Source organism: Hipposideros armiger, unplaced genomic scaffold (genome assembly GCF_001890085.2).
Source record: "Hipposideros armiger isolate ML-2016 unplaced genomic scaffold, ASM189008v1 scaffold_331, whole genome shotgun sequence".
NCBI classification, from domain to species: domain Eukaryota; kingdom Metazoa; phylum Chordata; class Mammalia; order Chiroptera; family Hipposideridae; genus Hipposideros; species Hipposideros armiger.
Window position 1 is genome coordinate 23071 of NW_017731681.1, and position 15150 is coordinate 38220.

At 44.0% G+C, this 15150-nt stretch overlaps 1 pseudogene; it reads left to right on the top strand.

The window, feature by feature from the left end:
- Positions 1-8578: 8578 nt before the first annotated feature.
- Positions 8579-10156, top strand: LOC109392403 (T-complex protein 1 subunit zeta-like; annotated as a pseudogene).
- The last annotated feature ends 4994 nt before the right edge of the window (positions 10157-15150 follow it).

Genomic DNA, 15150 nt, shown 5'->3' on the forward strand with positions numbered 1-15150 from the left:
AAGCAACGTCCTCCACAACTAGACTGAAGAACAAAACAACAGCAACTTGTCTGTTCCCATCCCCCCAATTCCCCAATAAAAATCTTAAAAAAAAAAAAAAGTACTAAGAGCACCACCACCCCAAGAGAACATCCAGGTTCTAGACAATTCTGACCTCATTGTGTAACAGCAACCCTATTTTTCCTTGGTTATCATGTTTGATCATTTCGGCAAGTAGAGTAACCCCTTCCTTTGCCTGTTGATCCAATGACATGAGAAGCCCCAAATGTTCAGGTGGCAGTCTCAGCTTCCAGATCAGTGAAATCAATGCTGTGTCCCACGGTGGCAGCATTCCTCCATTGGGAATCATGGCCTTCAAACCAGCAGAGCTCAGAGTTGCAGGAATAGGAAGCAAAAATTCTATGAATAGACTATTAGAGGTCATTATGAGAGGAACTACTTACCCTCCCACCCTTTGATTCCCAGATCTGTATAGTGCGGACGCTTTTCCAAAGCAATTCATCCTGTAAGATGAACCCCCGTATTTCAAGATGTTGACTCCCTTGTGACTTGGTGGGTCAGATAATACCCAGCACTTAATGGGCCCCTCAGATCACATGGCCACTTGAAGCCCATGGCCAAACATTCAGTCTCTGACAGGGCTTAGGAGCACACCTGGAGCTAAATCAAAAGGAACGTAGTTCTCTGCAGAAGCGGGCATGGAACGGCTCCAAACGCTTCTGTGTGCGCTGTGACTCTTCATCAGGGCTTCCCAGTGGCTCCCATTTGCCCTAGAAACGCCAACTACTATTGAACCTGTTGGATCAGAAGGCCCAAGTGGTGGGGCCATTTGCATGGCAGCCCCTGTGTGGACCCTGCTCAAAACTCAGTAAGCAGATCAGAGCTGCACACTCACATGTGATGCTCGTGCCTCCTGTGTCCATTCCCCAGGGCTGCTGTAACAGACTACCACGAACTCAGGTTGCTTCCAACAACAGACATGTATTTCCTTACAGCTTTAGAGGCTGGAAGTCCGAAATCAAAGTGTCGCAGGGCCATCATCTCTCCAAGGGCCTGGGCGGAGAGTCTGTCCCATGCCTCTCTCCTGGCTTCTGGCGGTTCTTAGGGGTCCGTGGTGCTCCTTGGCCTGTAGACACATCGCTCTGATCTCTGCCTCTGCCACAGCCTTGTGCGGCTATGTCCTTATGTGACATTTTTCTCTTCTTAGAAGAACACCAGTCATATTGGATTAGGGCCTGCCCTTCTGACCTCATTTTAACTGGATTAATCTGCAGAGACCCTATTTCTAAATAAGGTCACATTCTGAGGTATTGGGAGATAGAACATCAACATATCATTTTGGAAAACGCAATTCAAACCATTACATCCCCCGAATCCAAAAAGACCTACAAAGCATTGGGTCTTATGTTTAGTCATGGATAGTACAAGGTACAACATTCACCCTTTAAGGAAATCATTCACTTTGCTCCATCCAAACCACTGGACCCCCAAAATTTTGTTGAGATGGCACATCCCTACATTTTTATGGGCTGTCTGCCATCTTTGGGCCTGCTTGGGCCTTACTTAGGAATCTGAAGTCCTTGCTGCGACCTGCTCATTAGATCCAATTAGAATAACATCATCAGCGAAGTGATGTTCTGAAGCAGTAGAATGATTCCAATCTCTGCAGACTAGATTGTGAGAGAACAGGAGAATGGACATAGCTTGGAGGCAAGACTGCGGGGGGTATACTGTTGGGCATAACAGGTTATATTAAACTGTTCTTGGTAATACTTGCAAGTTGTTCCAGAGAAAAAAAATCATGTGTTGGGTCAATATATCAGAGGGACCAAGGGCTATGCTAATTTGCTCCAATAAAGATATCTCACCTGGAACAGATTATGTTTACAGTGAATTACAGAAATTCTCGAAAGCCATCTGCCTCTTGCAACAGCACAACAGGTGAGATAAAGGGGTGTAACAGGGGGGCATATCCCTGCAGTTTCTTCACTCCAGCAGCGTTGCTTTGAGTTAGTATTGGCTAGGAGAGGAAGTTCTGGGATCCCTCCTTACAGTCCTTCACACCATAATAGGCTTTATTCAGTGGTCCCCAGAACCAGTGTGAGGGTTCTGCTACTGGCCAGGCATTCATTCAGGAACTCAGGAAATAACCACAGGAGGCATCTATGATCCTACTTGGCTCACTGCGATTTAGGCTTTAGCCAAAATCTCATTTATCATCTGACCACCATAAGCCCCTATTGGCTCTTCTGAGTCCCAGGAATTAACGACAATTCAAGACACTATCTGGTAATCTCCCAAAGTTCTGAGAATGTCCCTTTCCTGAGTTACCCTTTGGAGAAGATTTATATTGCATGCTTATTGGATTTTGCAAGATCGTCCTGTCTCAAGGAGACCCTGGCCTCAATTCAGTCAAGGGGCTCTGAGGCTACAAACTGCCTTCGGTCCAGAAACGGTGGGAGACTGACTATTGTTGTGGGGACTAAGTCAGGTTTCTGCCCACCAGACCTATCGTGTTTCTATTTTACAGATCAAGAAATATTTTAATAGGCTGCCCATCTATTTTATTCCTAGGGACACCATTAATCCATTAGCCACTCTCAAAACCTGTGCAGGTCAAAACATTCTGATCATTGTTCACTGCTGCCTATTATGTCTCTGATGACTAAATGCTGACACTTGGCCTCTGCTATTCCAGGACTCCAGCTTTCCTATTGAAACATGGGAGCCCCCCTCAGCGATGGGCCTCACCCCGCTACTCCTCGCCTGTGGGGAACAGCCAGCACAGAGCTTGTCGAGGATGCTGGCACTCCCATCACTACCATGTTTCTAATGCCCTTGTGTGGGGTGTGTCCCCTGGGACTTCTCAGGAGATGCAGTGAGGAGGGGGATGTGCAGGACACATGTAACAAAGCCACTTCACAGTTCCCCGTGCCTATGCTTTTGGATTCCTTCTTCTACATAATTCCAGGGAAGTGCTGGCATCTCAAATTAACCGAATGGAGGCCATCGGCGAGTCCAAGTTTTAGTCAATCAACCAAGCAGACTGCTACCTCCTCTCCCAACTGCACAAGCTAACATACTGTGGTAGTTCGCAAAATAAAAGGCCACAAATCTCTCCCCTCTTTTTATGTACACCGCTCAGCAGTTTGACTTTACTGCAACTCCCAGCAAGAAGTAGGGTCAATTTCTCCGCTCCCTTAAACCCGGCTAGCCTTCTGACATGGTATGACCAACAGAATATGTCAGACCTGATTTTGTGAGTGCTCTAAGGCCAGGTCCCCAGAGGCCTTGCAGCTTCCACGCTCCCTCTCTTGTTGCCCAGGCTGTCAGGGAAAGAAGCTTGGGCTGACCTCCTGGAGGACAAGAGGCCGTGTGGAGACACCATCCCAACCGATGGCCAGCACCAACATGCCAGCTCTCTTAGGTCATTCATCCAGCCCCAGCCGAGCCGCCAGATGACTGCCACCACATGAATGACCCCAAGGGAAACCAGCACAAGAATCACTGAGCCAAATCGCTGACCCATAGAATCATGAAACAGATGTTGTTTTATGCCAGTTTTACAGCAGTAAATAACAGGAGCACACATCCCATCCAGGGTCTCTGGTAAGTGATCTCATATTGATGAGCCCAGTGCTATAACAGAAAGGCCATCTCTGATGAATCCAGGAGATAGCTAACACCACAACTACAAAATGGGCAAAGGGGGTGCCCAAAGCAATGAAGATGAAGAAACAGCGGGGGAGGCAAGTAGAAAGAGGAAGCCTGCAGCTCGGATCTCAGGCAGAGCCAGCAAAGAGGTCCCAAGGTGAGAGGCTTGTCGTTGGTAACAGCAAAGCACGGAAAGGGTGCCAAGGCCAGGTGAAGGGCAAGGTCACAGGTGGCAAGAAGTCAAGGGACTGAGAGGCCAGAGCTGGTGCGGGTTCCCCTCCCTCCAACAGGATGGGAGGGAAGAACACCTATCAATGTATAGACACTGAACAGGTCAAGAATTATGGCTGAAGTGGCGTTAGAGAGGAGGGCAGTGAGTCAGATGCTAAACTCTTCAAGGAATGAGGAGTGGCCAGGGGCCAGTAGATGTCTGCAACAACTGTACTGTTAAATCACATGAGATTTAAAGCCGGGAGTTCGGGGAGAAAAAGGAAAAGTCACATTCTGGAAGTCACCCCTACAACGACCACCACCTCCAGGCCCAGCGGCAGAAGTAGTGACCGACAGAATATATCCACCATTGGAGCTAGGAGTAGAGGAAGAAAGCAGTGTCCTCAGAGACAGGCAGTTTTCCAGAAGAGCTGATGGTGAGGGAACTGTTCATAGAAGACAAATCATGAGGCCCTTCCCGTGCCTGAGTTCAAGGGGGCTCGGAGGAGCGTTTCAGTGGTTAGAGGGTGGGAAACCGGCTGAGTGAAAGGAAAGAAGGCCAGATGGGGATTAGATTCCGGGAGAAGGCTGACTGGTAAACAGGGATAAAAGGTGTAATGAGATTAGTCCTGGTGTCTGTAGCAGAGCAGTGGTGGGGCTGAGGGGCTGGCAAGGCTGTCAGGGAGGAAAAACAGGGTGCGGAGAAGTGTATATAGACATACAGTGCAGAAACAATCCTATATGAGCAGGATGGGGTGGGGGGGGTCTTGCCAGGTGAAAGCAGCAACCTAGGCCGCCCACCCTGGCCAAGGACGTGGGGACGACGGGCTTTTCCAGAATTCCGACTCCTGCCAAGCATAGTCAAGAAAATGATTTTTAAAAGTCAGTGATACAGAAGAGAGCACTAGAACAAATCCCAATCTAGATTGGATTTAATATATAACTATGGTGGAATTTCAACTGGATGAGGAAAAAAAAGGTACTTTATTAATAAGTGATGCAGACTTAACTGGCTCTTTCACCAGGAAGAAAATGAGGTAGAACTCCTACCTCTTGACATAGCCAAATAAAAATAAATTTCAGATGGTTTAAACATGTAAATGTAAACAATACTCAGAATATATTAATATAAAACATATATTCTGAAAGACCTTTTAAATCAGACCAGAAAGCTAGAAGCTATAAGAGAAAGTAGCAGGTTTAATTACATAAAAATTATAAATTGTTTATGGCAAAAGACACCTTCACCAAAGTCAAAAGGGAATTCATAGAATGAAAAAACATTTTAAATCCATGTGAGAGACAAGTTAATATCTATAGTATACAAAGAGCCCCTACAAACCGATAAGACAAATAATTCATTGGAAAAAAGGAAAAAGATAGAAAGTTCACAGAACAGCAAAACCAAGTGTCTGATAAGCATATGAAAAGATTTTCAGTCTTACTAGTTGTCAGGGAAATGTAAATTAAAGTAATCGCGTGCTATCACTTAATACCCATAGATCAACAAAAAATAAAAAGACAAATGATACCTACTCTTTGTAGAGATATGGGGGAAATGGTTCTATTGTCATTCATTGCTGGTGAAAGTGTGTTTCATTACAGACTTTTTGGAAAACAATCTGGAAATATCTATTAAAATTGAAATACACACACACTTTAACCCAGCAATTTGCACCCAGAAATCACACCCCCTTAAAAATAAAAGCAACAGCACATAAGGATGAATATGTACAAGAATATTTATTGTAGTATTAGTCATAGTGGTGAAAAAAAAAAAAACTAGACAAAACTGAAAAACAAGGAATGCTCCTTAATGGGGCAATGAGTGAATAAATGATGGTTTATCCATGCTGTGGAATAGTATATAGCCATTAAAAAGGATGAGTTAGAGCTAGACCATTGATATAAAGGGTTAACTTAAATAAGTAAAAAGAAGAGACATGTATATATAACACGGTCACATTTTTATATACAAACAGTAACAAAAATAATCCTATATATGTTTCAGTGTTTTTTGTGTGTGATTCTACCAAGTGGGAAGTCTGGAAGGCCACACACCAGAGGGTTAACATTGGTTGTCTGAGGAAGAAAAGTCAAAATGAATAAATAAGTAAAAATTTTAAAAGAAAAAAGGCCTTCTATAATAATAACAACCATTTTTACCAACTTTTTGTAAACTAACATACATGGGTGTGTATGAATGCATAGAGAGGCAAATGAAGGGACAAGTGCCAACATTATGACAGTGGATTTTCTTGGGAGGGGGGCATTTCAGACAACTTCAATTTTCTTTCTTTTTCTTTTCAGTATGCTTACATTTTTACAGCGATCAACATTTTTTTTCATCATTGGAAAAAAATTTTGCGTGGGAACGTGTATGCTCAGCAGGTCTCAGGATGGGATTGGCACGGTGGGAGAGGAAGAAGGTAGAGGCAAGGAAACCCCTCTGGCACCCTCCATCCCAGGTACCCTCCATTCCTTCTCCGTGCCTGTTCCCGTCAGTCACTCGTCATGGTCAGTTAGCAGCCTGTTAGAGAGGTGGGGTGCCAGGAACGTGTGATGTCATGGGCACCTGGGGAGAGAGCCAGTTAAAGGAGGGATGTAGCAGAGAAGGCAGGTAGGACGGAGACTGGAACTGTCTCCACAATTTAGTGACACTGAAATCTAAAAACGTTGAGTGGAGCAGCTGTACAGGCATCAGAGGTCATCTTGCAGAGGGTGGAGGAGCATGAGGGGACCGAAAGGACAGCCTGCCCGGTAGACCAGAAGAGCGCAGGGGTAGGAAAGGATGGTTTGAATTAGTTAGACATAAAGCTTTTTATAAACGTACAGTGATTAGTATACAGTATCAGAGGGGTAGTAGATTGGAGGCTATCACTTTGTGAGGGGTGTAAATGTCTAATATCTCTCTTTGTAGAGATATGGGGGAAATGGTTCTATTGTCATTCATTGCTGGTGAAAGTGTGTTTCATTACATGGTTTTCCAAATTTATTGAAAGGAGTATGTAAGCATAAGAAGTTGAGGTCAGAGAACCCCTCTCAGACAACCCCTTCTGAAAGTGGCTGTAAATGGGAGAAGCAAAAGATGGCGGGACCTAGAGGGGATCAGAGGGTTTACTCCAAGATAGAGAGTTGAGCATGTTCATAGGCTAATGGGACTGGGCCAGTGGGCGGGGTGGGGGTAGGGAGGAGTGGGGGGTGCGAGGGGGATTGAATGGGCTTGAAAAGAGATAACAAGTGGAGCCCCAGGGAGGCCCATGTTCCCAAGCCTGGCTGCACATCAGACTCACTCGGGCAGCTTTCTCAAAATTCACATCTGGGCCCACCCCAGAACTACTCACTCAGACTTTCCAAAGGTTGAGCCAAAGAATCTGGACTTTAAATAAGCCCTTGATAGCATTAAAATATACAGCGATTATCTAGGAATAAATCTAACAAAAGATGTGCAAAGAGCATAGAGAAAAAAATGTTTAACTGAATAAATGTATGTGTGTGAGTATACACGTGAGTACACATACACACACGCATGCACATTACATATACATATGTACCATGTTCAAAGATTGGAAGACAAACTTCCAGTTATAGGATTAACAAATTCTGGGGCTCTAATGTACAGCATGATGATTATAGCTTGTAATACTGTATTAGATACTTGAAAGTTGCTAAGACAGTAGATTTTAAATGTTCTCCCCACACAAAAGAAATGGTAATTATGTGACAAGATGGAGGTGTTAGCTAATGCTGTAGTGGTCATCATTTTGTAATATATAAGTATATCAAATCAACAGTTGTACACTTTAAACTTATACAATGTTATATGTCAATTATATCTCAATAAAGCTGGAAAAATATAATTACTTTAGGTCCCCCCATCCTATATATTCTCTTCTTAACATGTGCATCTTTTCAAAAACTAATAATAGTAAAAGGATTAGAAGACTCAATGTTGAACAATTTATTGATTTATAGATCCAACGCAATCAAATCAAAATCCTCTTAGGGTTGGTTTGTTTGTTTTTCTAGAGAATGTGACAGCTTGATTCTAAAATACATATGGAAATGAAAGCACCAAAAATAGCTTCCTAAAAAAGAACAATATGGGGATATTGCTTTACTGGATATTAAAACTTTTTTTTTTTAGTCAGATTCTCTTTTTATTTTTATTATCAGTTTCAGGTGTACAAAACAATGTCATAGTTAGACATAAAGCTTTTTATAAAAGTACAGTGATTAGTATACAGTATCAGAGGGGTAGTAGATTGGAGGCTATCACTTTGTGAGGGGTGTAAATGTCTAACAGTGATTAGGAGAGAGTGATATTTGTGCAAAGAGAGACAGCCTGAGAAAAAGACTAGAAACTGACACTGAGATGAGATGGACACGAGTTGTGATTCATGCGGCACTAAAAAGCACAGGGAAACATAAGCCTTTTCAGTACACAAATCAAGTAAGGGAAACATAAACAAAAACTTGACCCTTACCTCACACAATAAACAAATACATCCCAGGTGGGTTGTCATCATATGGAGGGCAGAACAAGAAAGATTATAAAAGATAATCGAAAGTGAAAGAAAAGATGTAGGATGAAAACCTCAGGGTGGTGACAGATTTCTTTTCATGACACAAAAGCACCAACCTTAAATGAAAAGTATCCAACAAATTCAGTTTCATTAAGAGTAATAAATACTTTTCTTCTGCTTGGTCAGCTATGGTGGCCGTAAAGACCCTGAACCCAAGGCAGAGGTGGCCCAAGCCCAGGCAGCATTGGCAGTCAAACATCAGTCAAACATGCAGCCCGGGGCTTTAGGATTTGCTGAGGACTAACCTGGGGCCTAAGGGCACCATGAAGATGCTTGTTTCTGGTGCTGGAGACATCGAGCTTACTATAGGTGGCAATGTGCTGCTTCATGAAATGCAAACTCAACACCCAACAGCCTCCTTCAGAGCCAAAGTGCAACCACCCAGGATGACGTAACTGGTACCACTTCCAATGTCCTAATCATTAAAGGATGGCTGAAACAGGCAGATCTCTACATTTCTGAAGGGCTTCATCCCGGAGGAGTAACAGAAGGACCTGAAGCTGCAAAGGAAAAGGCATGTCAGTTTTTGGAATAAGTCAGAGTAAGCAAAGAGATGGGCAGGGAAACACTCACAGACGGAGTCAGAGCATCTCTACTAAAGTTCATGCTGAACTCGTTCGTGTCTTAACAGAGGCTGTCGTTGACACCATTTTGGCCATTAAAAAACAAGATGAACCTATTGACCTCTTCATGGTTGAGATCCTGGAGATGAAACATAAATCTGAAACAGATACAAGCTTAATCAGAGATCTTGTTTTGGACCATGGAGCACAGCGTCCTGATATGAAAAAAAGAATAGAAGATGCAAAATTCTCACGTGCAGTGTGTCATTAAAATACAAAAAACACAAGTGAATTCTGGGTTGTTGTTTTTTTTTTTTTACAATAGTGCTGAAGAGAGAAACTAGTAAGAGCTGAAAAAAAAGTAATTAAAGATGGAGTTTAAAAGATAATAGAACTGAAAAAAGAAAGTCTGTGGTGACTCAGACAAAGGGTTTGTTGTTTTTAATCAAAAGGGAATTGACCCATTTTCCTTAGATGTTCTTGCAAAAGAAGGGATAGCAGCTCTGCGCAGATCTAAAAGGAGAAATATGGAAAAGCTGACTCTTGCTTGTGGGGGGATAACTCTAAATTTTTTTGATGACCTAAATCCCAGTTGTTTGGGACTTGCAGGACTCTCTATGAGTATACATTGGGAGAAGTTCACCTTTATTGAGAAATGTAAGCAATCCTCATTCTGTCACATTATTGGTCAAAGGACCAAATAAATAAAGGACTCACTCAAATCACAGATGTAACAAGCGATGGCTTGAGGACTGTTAAAATTGCTGTTGATGATGGCTGGGTAGTTCCAGGTGCTGGTGCAGTGGAAGCGGCAATGGCAGAAGCCCCGGTTTAAATAGAAGCCCAGTGTAAATGGCAGAACCCAACTTGGACTTCAAGCATTTGCTGATGCATTGCTCATCCTTCCTAAGGTTCTAGCTCAGAATTCTGGTTTTGACCCTCAGGAAACATTAAAGTTCAAACAGAACTTTCAGATTCAGGTCAACTTGTGGGTGTGGACTTGAACCCAGGCAAGCCAATGGCGGCAGCAGAAGTAGGTGCACGAGACACCTATTGTGTCAGGTTGCTCCTGCACTGTTGGCCACCAACCTTCTCCTGGTCAGTGAGATCTCACGAGCTGGAATGTCTTCTCTGAAAGGTTGAACTGACGCTTCCCTTGTAGCATCTGAATCATGAAGACTCGACAGAGTGATCCTATGAATACAGCTATGGAATTTTTGTCCACGTTTCAAGTGATTTTCCAAAGAGCTTTCTTTTCCCGTATGAAAAAAAGGAGAGAACACTGGCACCTATTCAAACTCCAAAATCTGAAATTATAATTACCGTATTTTTTTAATTGCACTCAGCGTACACACATAAAGCAGGCCATTTTCACCCAAAGAACAGGATGTCTTGTTTTAGTTTCAGAGATAAAAATACATGTTAGAAAAGCATGTTATCTGCCTTTTTAAATATTCCTTGAAAAACAAACCAAAAAAAATTTAATAAATAATCCCATTTACACAACATTCTAAATCAGGTAAAACCAGAAGCCTTTAGGGGAACACACTCAGGCTGAAAAGGATCGAGGCAGCAAGGACCTGATTACCACAGAAGTCAGGGTGGTCACCCCTGTGACAGAGGGGAGGGGCTGACAGTCTTCTATTTCCTGACCTTGGCGAGATAACACGGGAGGTGGCTTTATAATGGTGCATTAACTTGTACGTTTATGTTGTATGTGTTTTCTGTGTCTGTGTTACCCTTCACGTAAAGGCTTTAAGGAGAATCTCCTTACGCGGTTCTCATCAGTGCCACATTTAGGGACCCCTAATCTCGTCAGGTCTGTTTCAGGTGATAGAATCCAACCCTGACTCACAGATCTCAGAGAGCAATTCACACATCTGAAAAACTCTGCCTAGTTTCAGGAATGGCTGGTTCCAGACACACCAACAAGACTATTAGGAATCTCCTCTCTTGGTGCAGCTTATCTCACCATCCTGTAGGTTCTGGACCCCAGGACGGCCCCCCAGCAAGGCCCGGCTATGTCCTGCCAGCTGAACCACCTGAGCAGAAAGAACGTGTCCCCTTCTCTGGAGTCTCAGCAATAGTCTAGATGGGCTCTCCTTGGACTGACCATCCCTGACCACCTCCGTGGCCAGGGTCCTGACATACGATTGCCCAGATGTGCCTGCCCCTGGAGTGGGGGAGGGTAGAGCCAGCCTCAGCTGAATCATATTATCCATATAGGAGAAAAAATGAATTTTCCTTCAAGGAAAAAGTCGGTGCCATTAGCAAGAGAAAAGGGGGCAGGTGCTTGGGCAGAAGTGGGGTCCATGGGCTAGAAGTTCGCAATGGGGTCAAGGAGAGGTGTGGTGGAGGCCGTGGGGAAGGGGTCAGGGGCGGAGACTGTCAAGAGAGTGGGATGTCTGAGGTATAATTTCAGAGGTGGAGCAGTTTCGGGTGATGACAGGGTCCAGGGTGTGGCCTTGGCGGTGGGTGGCAGGGCTGACAAAGAGCCAAGACACCAGGGTGTTGGATGCTGGAGAGTCTGCGCCCAAGTTCATTAATAAGGGTGGAACCCTAATAAAGCACAGCCACATGCGATTCGGTCTCAGGATGGTATCTAACAAAGAAGTACAACCCAGTCGCCTAAAGTAATTAACAAGCAACTGTGTTCTTTAGTCCCACTTTTCCTAGGACTTTGAAGGGATTCATATATTAATATCTAGCTCACAGCCACACGAATTAAAATCCCCTTTCCTCTCTCTCTCCTTGTGCCCTGAAGCTACTCTATGCTGCTCATGTCCATCTCCGTCTCCCACCAAACAAAATCAAAATCAAAACCAAAAGCTACTCTTCCACACCTAGCTCAACAACTTAGCCACTTTCCCACGAGGGACCATCGGTCTTTGAGGAAGGGAAGAGAGATGGAAGAGAAATTGCACAATTACAGGACCCTTTGGTGGACTGAGAGGGGGAGGGGAAGTCTGTGCTCAGCCTCTCACTGACCATTTTTGTCTTATCACAGGGAGAGATGACCTAAGAGCAACATAACAGCCACTGGGAGGGCCAACGGGGGTGCAGCAAAATGAACAGGCATTTTTACATCTGTGGTCCCCAACTCCATCCCTCTGTCTTGACAGTCTCCATTTGAGAACCTAGAATTCATGCTGAAAAAGCAGGAACAAATCAAGGCAGAAACTCAAGCAGGAGCCACTTTCTTCTCTCAATAAAAGGCATAGTTGGGCCGGCCGAGTGGCGCGATGGTTAAGAACTGGCTTGGGACGCCAGAGGGCCCCGGTTCGGATCCCACATATGAGGGCCAGTGACACTGCCCTCTACAGCTAAGATGCTGAACAACAGCTCAACCTGGAGCTGGGCTGCTGTGAGTTGCTGGCGACCGCGTAGGCTGCAGCCCCTGCTGCAGTGGGTTGCCATGGGCTACCTTGTGCAGCCTGCATGAGCGGCCAGCAGCCTGAGTGGCTGTCCAGAAGCTGGCAACTGATCTGCCTCACCCAGGAAGAGCGCAATGATGGTGCCAACTTGGGCCAGTGAAGCAACATCCTCCACAACTAGACTGAAGAATAAAAGGACAGCAACTTGTCTGTTCCCCTTCCCCCAATTCCCCAACACTGTTTCCTCCCCAATTCCCCAATAAAAATCTTTTTTAAAAAAAGAAAAGGCATAGTCGTTTTATTGATTTACTTTAACAATAAACATGGATTTGTTTTATTTAGTGTAACAAATTGGGAATTAACATTTTGGGGGAAATTATTCTAAAGCTGTCAATGACATTGGTAAATTCTGGACTTTCCACTTTAGATCTAATAAATTTTAATCAAAATTTAAGTAATGATGAAGTACCATCTCTCACCCATTAAATAGAAAAAAAAGTGAAATAATAAAACCTAAAGGTGGTGAAGTTATTGGGGAAAATGTATGTCCATACATTATTAGTCCTTTTCAAGCAGAGAGAGGTGATTTGCTAATACTCATCAAATTCCATATACTACTTATTCCCAAAATCATTCAAAAGATGAAGAAAATCATACATTCTCACTCTTCACTATTATCACCCTCCACAGTTGGGCACAGATTGTCTCATTTTTTTTTCCTCCCAATTTTGTGTGTGTGTGTGTGTGGTAAAATACACATAACATAAAATTAACCATCTTAACCATGTTAAGTATACAGTTAAGTGGTATTAAGTACATTCATATTGTTGTGCTATATCACCACCATCCATCTCCAGAACTCTTTTCATCTGGCAAAACTGAAACCCTGTACCCATTAAACAGTAAGTCCCCGTCTTCCCTCCCTTCAGCCCCTGGCAACCACCATTTACTTTTGTTTCTGTGAATTTGACCTCTCTAGTTCCCTCATATAAATGGAATCATACAGTATTTGTCTTTTTGTGATGAGCTTAGTTCACTTAGTATAATGTCCTCAAGGTTCATCCATGTTGTAGCATTTGTCAAATTCCCTTCCTTTTTAAGACAATAATATTCCATTGTATGTGTTCACCACATTTTGTTCCACGTATCCCTTCATGGACACTTTGGTTGTGTCTACCTCTTGGCTATTGTGAATAATGCTGCTATTAACTTGAGTGTTCAAATAGCTCTTCAAGACGCTGTTTTCAATTCTTTTGGGTTTATACCCAGAAGTGGAATTTCTGGATCAAATGGTATATTGTGTCATCTTTTGGGGAGGGTAGCCTGGCTTCTGGATTAGAGGGTATTAAGAATTTGGAGAGGATTAGCTGTGTGACCTGGAGCAGGTCACTTTCCCGCTCTGAGAGCAAATCCATGTTTCCATACAGGGACTCTTGTTAACCACACATGTTCCCAGTACTCTTTTACTGGAATATTCTAACTCAGTGCCTGGCCTAGGGCCCAGGAATTTGGAATATTTTTAAAAGAGCCTCAGGTGATTTTTATCATCAAACAGGTTTAGGAATCACAGGACAGGAGGATTTCCAACGGCCCTTGCAGCTCTGACCTTCTATGACCTCTGTGGTTAAGAGATTAGTCTGGAGTCACACTGACTGGGTTCAGTTTCTAGTTGCCAGTTACCAGGACTGCCTCAATTTCTTCACTCTCTAAGGGAGGGTAATGGCGCCTATCACAGGACTGTTGATGAAAGAAAATAAGGCTTTAGCATATATAATACAACCTAGTACTGGGAAGGGAAGGGAAGGGAGAGAGAAGAGAAAAAGAAAAGAAAAGAAAGAAAAAACTCCTCCAATATCTTTGTTATTCCCAGTTGTCCCTCAGCCTGGCTGGTGTTCTCCCCAAGTAGGTGAGTTCCTATCGCCACCTAGTGGTAAGGCTAAGTCAGTGCACTCACACTACCATTTCTCCCTTTCCCCCACTCCATTCTGCCCCAACTCCCACCCTCCACACCCCACACCATCCAATCCCATATTCACCACATTCAGAAGCCTCAAAGCCCTCAGTGAAGGCGGAAGCCCAAGGTGGGAGAGCAGAGATCTGGGGGTCCCAGCAGCCCGGAAAATCCATTCCACAGCCTCATCCCAATGATAGTGAGTCGCTGGCAATGCTCTGCCTCCCTGGATGGTCCTGAGCAGGCCTGATCCTGCAAGTGACTGGGTCTGGAGTGCCCCCTCCTTACTAGTAATGATGGAGTTGAGTGCTGGTTCTATGCTAGGGGCCTTACAGGCATCGTCTCATTCCACCCTCATAACCGCTGTATAAGGTAGAGAGACTTAGGCCTTTTCCACAGATGATGAAATTGAGGCTCAGAGAAGTTAAGTGACTGGCACAAAGTCACACAGCTTGCAATTACACAGTTGCTTCTCAAACCCAGGTGGATCTTAACCCTCAGCTATTTCTACTAAGCCACAAGGCCTCTAAACTAGTGGTCCCTCACCTTGTCTGAACATTGAATTCACCTGGCAAGCCTTAAAGACTTACTAACGCCTTGGTTAATTGTTCTGGAGTACAGCTTGAGCCCTGGGGCTTTGTTAAGCTCAGGTAAGTATTCTAGTGGGTTGCTCTAAACCAGCGGTTCTCAACCTGTGGGTTGCGACCCCTTTGGGGATCAAACGACCCTTTCACAGGGGTCGCCTAAGACCATCGGAAAACAAAAAGATATTTACATTATGATTCATAACAGTAGCAAAATTACAGTTATAG